This window comes from Phalaenopsis equestris, unplaced genomic scaffold (genome assembly GCF_001263595.1).
Source record: "Phalaenopsis equestris unplaced genomic scaffold, ASM126359v1 Scaffold000867, whole genome shotgun sequence".
Classification (NCBI taxonomy): Eukaryota; Viridiplantae; Streptophyta; class Magnoliopsida; order Asparagales; family Orchidaceae; genus Phalaenopsis; species Phalaenopsis equestris.
The window spans coordinates 107886-116022 of record NW_018165307.1 but is presented as its reverse complement, the minus strand read 5'-3'; positions in this window follow the sequence as shown (position 1 = coordinate 116022).

The window sequence follows — 8137 nt, the reverse complement described above, 5'->3', positions numbered from 1 at the left end:
ATATTCTTCCCCCCCCCCCCCCCCAAACTTAAATTTTTAAAAGATTTAGCATGAAGGACTGAAAAATAAAGGGTGAAAGAAAACATTAAATACATAAAGAAAAGACATACCAATTGAAGATACTGATTTTGAAACTTTAATTATGAAATACTGCAGGTGCTAATATAAAAAGCTACAAGACTTAAAACATTAAACTGCGCAAAATGCATATAAAATCTGTTGAGAAAGAATTAATTACAATACATTTAATAAAGCATAATAACTAACAGTAGAATTAAATTGAATTCCAGAAATGAAAACAGTTTAACAAACTACAGTTGACAACTCAACATAACAACAAAACAGAGTCTCACAATCTAACAAACAGTCTCAACACTACAATAAAAACAAACAACACAATAACAAAGTACAATCAAACATAAACTAAAAGAAAGATCACCAATCATGGTCATCTTCTTCTTCTACATCCAAATTGGATTTTGTCGTTGATATGGAGTAAAATAGGGTGAGTAGGAAACTGAACTGAATGATCACACTTCATGTATCTCACCAATGCATCATCATAAGCAGCATCATATTCGAACCTTTGCCGTATCAAATCATCAATGTTAGAATTTCTTGCATTCATATTTTGCAATCTATGATCTATTCTTAAGATATATCCCCGCTAGATCATCATCTGGTCTAAAAGCTCTCGATTTGTAGGGTCACTAGAAGTAGGGGTCCTCAAAGTAGAAGGAATATCTCTAGTCTTACTTCAACATAAAATTCATATGTCTTTATATTGGCAGGCCCAATAGGTCTTAGAGGCTCAATCCTCTCTTCAGCAGGTCTAAAATCAACTCCTGTCTGTTTACAGAGTGTAAAAATAAGTGCAGGGTGTGTCAAACCACCAGTGGTCTCTCCCAAAGTAATAGATCTAGTGTTCATATGGATAATAGAGCCTACATTTATTCTCATCACCTGTTGAATACAGAAGTTCAGGATGGCTCTATCCTTGGTCACCTCACTATGATGATTTTTCAGAATCATTTTTCCAAAAATAAAGTAATGTAAGGCCTTAAATACTACATTAAGCATAGAAAGAGAAAAGTTTACCTTAACACCATTTTTGACTTTCCAGGTCCCTCTTCCATCAAAAAGAAAAGAAATAACCTCATCTAAGGCCTCATTAGTAGCAGAAAATGATTTATACTGGCAACTGTAAACATCTTCCAACTGCTAAAACTCATTAATGTTTTTTTGGAGAAAGATCCACCTTTCTCCCACGAACAAAAACAAAGTCGTCATAAGCTTCGGTAAAGTTGGCATAGAGTTCCATGACTACACCAATAATCACATCAGCAGTAAAATAACAAAAAATTTTCCACTACCAAGCATTGATTAATCGCTCGAAATTTTTAAAACCACAATTTGGAATTACTTTTTTATGCTCAAGTAAACTATTGAACTGAGCACTAGCCTTGAAGCTAACAAATTTTTGTTCATCATAATCTACTTTCCTTTATCCTTTGCTCGTTCTAGGTGTCATGGGAAATCTAGAGAAAAATAAAAAAAAATTGAATAAATTCCAAAAATTTTGAAAATCACAAATTAAAACGCTTTATACTTAAATCCACTTAGTAAGGTTCTTCACCAAAGGATTTTCTCAAAATCTCTCAAAAAATTCCAAAATTTTCGGATCTCGGCTATGTGAGATAAATCCTTGGTGAAAATCAAAATTTTTTAACTTAAAGTGTAGCTCTTACATAGAGAAGATGAAATCCAAAGTGCCTTTGCCTTAAAATCGCCTCAAATCCAAGCAAATGCAAGCCCTAGGTGCAAAAATCTGAGGTTGAATGTGACTCAAAGAGTAAAAATGGCGGTTTACAGTGAAAATCATGAATTTTAAAGGGTAAAGGCTATTCTCGGGTCGAGGACGCCATCAGCGTTGAAGGCCTAAAATTCCATTTTTCAATTTTTTCAATTTTCAATTTCCTTTCAATTTTCAATTTCCTTTCAATTTTCTCCAAAGTCTTTTTAGTATTTTTTTAAACACAATTTTTATCTAATAATAATTCACAAACAAACATTATCACAAACAACAACAAAAAAACTTTTATATATGAAAATACATTTTTACAAACACATTTTTCTAATCGCACTTTCATACATATTAAGCAAAAAACTAAATTATAAATCAGCGTCAAAATCAAGCCACAACACTAAATGCTGACACAAAACTATACACACAATCAAAGTTCAGAATTCTAAAGCAAAGCAAAATAAATCAAATCCACACAATCACATTAAGTACATGAGTATTTTAAACTAGTGGAGAGAGTCCAAATTTTTTAATTATACTGCCTCATTTGGTAATGGACATACAAATTATAGAAGGGTCGATACGGGAATTGATCAGTCAAATTTTCATCGATCCATCCATTTCTTTAAACATCCACACTAATCCTGCTTCAATTGTCCCAGTATGATTGAACTTTTCTTTCATCCTCCAATCTAGGTGATCAAAAAGGTACTTAAGATCTCCTATTGCATTCATAATACTCTGAAGTTCTCTTTCAATTTTCTTTAATTTCTTTTCTACAGCAAGTGAACTTCCAACTGTTGGTGGCACTAATGGAGTCGAAGCATGTGATGAGTGATCTAAGATAATATCTAATGCTTCATTCTCATTCCCAACATAATTATCATCAATAGGAATCATGGGCTCCCAAGGTAATAAAACTTTTTCCCAACTCTCATATGAAACTTGAAATTAACTGCAAAGTAGAAAAATTGTGGAAGGATGCCCAAGTTCATAAATTGGCCCATTCATAATAATACCCATAACAGATTTAAAAATGATAGATCCTATATCAATGGGATTTTCCATTTGAATGCAATAATTCAAAATAGTACTTTTTTGGTGACTCTACTAATCTTCATGGTAGGGAGTAATTTTGCAGAAATGAAGAAATGTCACTGCTTCGATATTGTATTAAGAAATGACGCAGAGAAACTAACATATCCTTCATCTCGCATTTCTCAAATATCACTTTCATCCGTCAAAAAATTATAGACATCTTGCATCAAATCTATTGTACGGATTTGTATATTGACAGATTGGAACGTTTTTTATCATATACAACTCATTGATTCACGCAGGAGTAAATGGCACAGCCTTACCTCTTACAAAGACAACTCCTTGTGTAATTCCATGTAAATTGACATAGAATTCCTTCACTACTGGCACAACAACTACAACGGTAGTGTAGCACATAATTTCCTATCGCCTTTGTACAATGATTTTATATCTTAAATAACTTGCTTGGATTAATCAATCTGAATCAATCTGTGATTGACAAAGCCTCTATCCTTGATAAGCCTCTTCTTTGTAATAACTTTGTCGTATAATCTTTGAGCGTCAAAACAGATAAACTTTCTTTTATTGAAAACTCCATACCTGGAAGTATTTATAGAATTGAAGGCCATGAAATTTGAAAATAAGAAGTTTCTGGTCGTCGAAGGAAGTTTTTAGGACTTTAAAAACTCCTCCCAACGGTTATTACAGAGCAAAATCCCGCCAAAGTCCACCAAAATCCACCAAAAACCATCAAACTGCTATCAGCATCGTTGGTGCTCCCGATGGAGTTTTCGATGATTTGGTCTGTCTGCGGGCATTTTTTCATTTTATCGATCAATTCGATTCTAAATTTTTCTCTAATACTAATATTTTTCTTAATTTATAATATATAAAATTGTGTAGGATTATTATCTACTAATATATAAACACTTATCAAACAAAATAGGAATACATAGATGTATATATTTATATATGGGTTGCCTTCCATAAAGCGCTTGGTTTAACGTCGTCAGCCTGACGTGCCATTTGATTAGTTGGGTTGACTTAACATTAAAACTTTTTAAAATTGTGGTATGTGCCCTTTATAACAATATTTCAATCGATGACTATTAACTTTAAATATCTTTTTAGTGTTAGGATCATTAACAACAATAGTTCCATAATGATAAACTTTAATCATTTTAAATGGTCCTAACCATCTGGATTTCAGTTTCCCTGGAAATAATTTCAAACTTGTATTATATAATAAAACTTTGTGTCCTGGTTCAAACTTCTTTTGAATAATATTCCGATCATGTCATATTTTCATTTTCTCTTTATAAATTTTTGCATTATCTTATGCTTCATTTTTAATCTCCTCAAGTTCATTGAGTTGCAATAATATTTTCTCTCCAACATCCTTTAAATTAAAATTAAATTCCTTAATAGCCCAAAATGCTTTATGCTCAATTCTACTGGTAGGTGGCATGTTTTTCCAAAAATAAATCTATATGGACATTCCTATGAGAGACTTATAAGCAATTCTGTATGCCCATAATGCAGTATCTAATCTAGCAGACCAATCCAATTTATAAGGATTTCCAATTTATAAGGATTTATATAAGGATTTACAGCTTTTTCTAAAATTGATTTAATTTCATGATTTGATATCTTTGCTAGACCGCTAGCCTAAGGATGATAACAAGTAGAGAATCTATGCATAATATCATATTTCTTAATCAATTTTTCGATTCTCTTAATCCTAAAATGAGATCCTCTATCAGTAATAATCACTCTCGGTATTCCATATCTTGCAAAAATACTTTTAATTAAAAATTTAAAAACACTCTGAGCATCACATCTAGGTACATCAATAGCTTCAATCCATTTGGACATATAATCAACAACAAGTAATATATATAAATTCTCAAATGAAGGCATAAATGGTCCCATAAAATCTAATCCCCACACATCAAAAATTTCAACTTCTAATGTGTAATTTAGAGGCATTTCATTTCTTCTAGAAATATTTCCTACTCGTTGACATTGATCACATGTTTTAATATATTCATTAACATCTCTGAAAAGAGTAGGCCAAAAAAATCCAGCTAGCAGAATCTTATATGTAGTTATATTCGTTCTAAAATGTCCTCCAAATTCAGAAACATGACATCTTTCAATTATCTGTTGAGTTTCCTCATAAGACACACATCTTCTAATAATTAGATATTTACATTGTTTATATAAATATTGGTCATCCCAAACATAAAATTTTGAATCATATATAAATTTCTTTAATTGTGAATTTTTGATATCATGTGGTAACACTTACAATATAATTTACGACGATATCAGCATACCACAGTACATTTATTTCATCAATACTATACAATTGTTCATCAGGGAAATTTTCTAAAATTTCATTTGCAAAATTAGTTAATATTTCTCTTTCTAGTCTAGATAAATGATCAGCTATTTGATTATTATTTTCATTTCTATTAACTATAGTAAAATCAAACTCTTGCAATAGAAGTATTCATCTAATTAATCTTAGTTTAGCATAATTCTTTTGCATCAAGTATTTAATAGCAGAATGATCTGTTTGCACTATACACTTAGTTCCAATTAAGTAAGATCCAAATTTATCAAAGGCATAAACAATAACGAGTAACTCTCTTTCAGTAGTGGTGTAGTTAATTTGAGTATCATTCAGAGTTTTACTAGCATAATATATTATTTTAAAAACTTTGTTGTGCTTTTATCCTAAAACAGGCCCAATAGCATAATCACTAGCATCACACATTATTTCAAATGATTTCTCCCAATCAAGTGAAACTATTATAGGTGCAATGATTAATTTTTTTCTTTTAATAATTCAAATTTATTATGCATTCCTCACTAAAATCAAATTTTGTGTCCTTTTCTTAAAGTTGGCATAATGGCTTAGTTATTTTAAAAAAAAATTTTATGTAACGCCTGTAAAAATCAGCATGTCCTAAAAAGCTTTTTACCCCTTTAACATTAGTCGTCCCTTACATTTGTTGGATAAGGTAAATTAGCAATAACTTGAATTTTTGCAGGATCTACTTCCATAATATTTTCAGAAATTTTATGCCCAAGAACAATACCTCTTGCAACCATAAATTGAAATTTTTACCAATTTAAGACTAGGATGATTTTTTCACATATCTCCAGAACTTTTTCAAAATTATTAAGGCATAACTTAAACGAAGTCCAAAATACAGAAAAATCATCCATAAATACTTCCATTCCATGCTCTATAAAATTGCTAAAAATTGACATCATGCATCTTTGAAATATTGCAGGTTCTTTGCATAGTCCAAAAGGCATTCTACGAAAAGCAAATGTTCTATATGTGCTTGTAAACATAGTTTTCTCTTGATCCTCTAGAGCAATTAGAATTTGGTGATATCCAGTATATCCATCTATAAAGAAATAGCAATTTTTCCAAGCCAATCTATCCAACATTTGATCTAGAAAGGGCAAAGGAAAGTGATCTTTTCTTATTGTCATATTTAGTTTTCTATAATCAATACAAATTCGCCAACAAGTTACTTGTCTTATTGGTATTAATTCATTTTTCTTGTTTTCATCAACAATCACTCCTCCTTTCCTTGGAACACAGTAACACAGTGAATTGGACTTCCCCATGCACTGTCTGAAATAAGATATATCTAACATCTAGCCATTTTAAAATGTATTTTTTAACAACTTCTTTCATTATTGGGTTTTATCTCCTCTGAGGATCAGCTTTAGGTTCATATTGTTCATCTAATAGAATTTTTTACATACAAATAGAAGGACTAATTCATTTAATATCTGCTAAAGTCCATCCAAAAGCCTTTTTATATTTTTTTAACATTTTTATTAATGTTTGTTCTTGAATTTCTATTAATTCAGAAGATACAATAACAGAAAATGTAGATGACTCTCCTAAAAATATATATTTTAAATGGGCAGATAATATTTTCAGTTCAAGTTCAGGTGGTTTAATACTTGAAGGAATAAGATTTGTTTTACGTTTTCCAACAAGTCTAAAGTTTCAAATTTATCCTGAATATAATCCAAATCTTCTTCTTTTATTTCGCCCTTGCTTTCAAAAAATTCTCCTTGCTTTAATTTGCCTTCAAACTCATTCTTAAATTGCTCATTACCCAGATAATCAATTACTTCCATCATAAAACATTAATTATCTTTTTCTATTGTTGGGTATTTCATAGCTTTTACAATATTAAATGTTACTTCTTGATCATTAACTCTCATTATTAATTCTCCTTTTTGCACATCTATCACAGCTCTCCCTGTTGTAAGAAATGGTCTCCCTAAAATAATAGGAATTTATTTATCTTCCTCCATGTCCATTACTATAAAGACTATAGGGAAAATAAATTTATCCACTTTTACTAATACATCCTCTTTAACTTTTTGTGGATAAGTTATTGATCGATCAGCTAACTGAAGAGTTACAGTTACAGTAATAGGGAAAATCTCTCCCAAATCTAAACTTTTAAAGATCGATAAAGATATAAGATTGATACTCGCTCCTAAATCACATAAAGCTTTTCCAAAAAAAATTTCACCAATAGCATATAGTTTAGTAAAACTACCAGGATCTTTTAATTTTTCAAGAAGCTTTTTCTGAATAATAGTACTACACTCTTCACTGAGTGCAACGGTTTCATGATTTGTAAACTTCCTTTTTTTGTTTAGTATATCCTTCATAAATTTCACATAACTTGGCATTTGTTTCAAAACTCCAACAAAATGAATGTTTATGGTTAAATTCTTAAGGATTTCCAAAAAATTTGTAAATTGTTTATCTTTGTATTGTTTATCTTTGTCTTCTATTTTAGTCTTTGAGAAAATGGAGGTAATGGTTTTTCTAAAAGACCTTGTGTTTGTTCATTTTCATTTTGGTCACTTTCCATTGCTTCCTTCTCTTCATCAACTTCAGTTTCTCTTTGGATCCTTGTTTTAACTTCTTTTCCACTTCGTAATTGAATAGCTTTAATTTTCTCCTTATTTTAATCTTTTGGATTAACTTCTACCATACTCGGAAGAATTCCATAAGGTCTGTTACTGAGTGCAAAAGCAATATGTCCTAGTTTATTTTCAATATTTCTAATAGCAGTCCCTTGATTCTATATTTGATTTCCCATGTTTAACATTACTTCTTCCATCGTCAACTTCTTTTCCTTAACTTGTGGGTTAGGATTAAAGTTAAATTCAAGAGGATAATAAGGTCGATAACTAGGATTTCCTGGGTTGTTCATTTCCTTGGTTGTTCAAATTTTT